We start from the raw sequence: 1,321 nt of genomic DNA on the forward strand, positions 1-1,321 counted from the left end.
ACAGGCATTGTATGTGCTATAATGTCTCAGGGGCATTGCAGTGTGTAGCATAATGTATAACGGGCATTGCGATGCATGGCATAATGTGTCACAGGTATTACAGTGTGTGGCATAATGTGTCAGGGGCATTACGGTGTGTGGCATATTGTGTTATGGGCATTATTGTGTGTGGCATAATGTCTAAGGGCCATTGCAGTATGTGGCATAATGTATACTGGGCATTACTATAAGGAGGAAAAATGACAAATAATGTAAGGGGCATGAATCAGGATTATTTTTTTCCTGTGGTGGCCAACGCCTGGGTGTGCAGGTTGCAAAACTGGGGTATAAGGTAGTCTTTTCCTGCAATGCCACACCCCTTTATGCAAAGCCACACCCATTTCAGCAAGGCCACGCCCCCTTTTGCAGCGCATGCAGATTCATCACTTTGCTAGTGGTAATTATTGGGGGGGGGGAGGGGGGGGGGATACTGAAGAGTCTTGGATACTGAAGACTCAACCTGTATTACAGTCATTAATAAACAGACCCCTAAATGATAAAAAAAAAAAAATGGATTTCTGATCTGCAAGGACTAAGAAGAAACACTCCAACCTGGACAAAAAAAAAAAAGCTAGTGAAAGGTCTGTGGGAAACATGAGGGGAACTGTAGATGGCTTTTCTGGTTTGTCCTGGGGCGGTTTTGTCACGGGCCAGTGGTGAGAGGATGATTAGAGAACATATTGCCAGGAAGGAGTCTGAGTGTTGGGGGAAATGAAAGGGTGGGACAGACTCTCAGGTGACCACTCAGAACTTTTACACTTTTCCAAAGGAATTCTGTATAATGATGAAGCAGATAATAGTTCTTGGAAGCTGTGCTGTAGGCTGCTCACTCATGAGTGTACATTCCTTGTAGGATACATCGTCTATGCTTAACAGGGATATCCACATCTAATTAGCCATTTAAATCCCTGTGTTTAGGAGAATGATGGTTTTACTGTTACCAAGACTACATAATAATAATAATAATAATAATAATAATAATAATAATTATTATTATTATTATTATTATTATCTTCTTAAATTATATGTCTCCCCATCTCATATATAATATACGTGTGTATATTTCATAGTATAATAAAAGATTATTAAAATTATATAAACATTATAAAATGTCAGGTCCAAATATGAAATAGATTAGAGGTTCTCAGCTCTGAGACAGTTCTTTAGCCATGCACAGACAGGTAAGTTCATCTATTTTGCTGGGTCAGTAATTATCCCATCCTGAAGACAAGGCCTGTGGTTGGAATCTGAGGATTGGAGAGTGAAGTCGATGTGTGTCCGT

The sequence above is a fragment of the Pseudophryne corroboree genome, chromosome 3 (assembly GCF_028390025.1).
Source record: "Pseudophryne corroboree isolate aPseCor3 chromosome 3, aPseCor3.hap2, whole genome shotgun sequence".
NCBI classification, from domain to species: Eukaryota; Metazoa; Chordata; class Amphibia; order Anura; family Myobatrachidae; genus Pseudophryne; species Pseudophryne corroboree.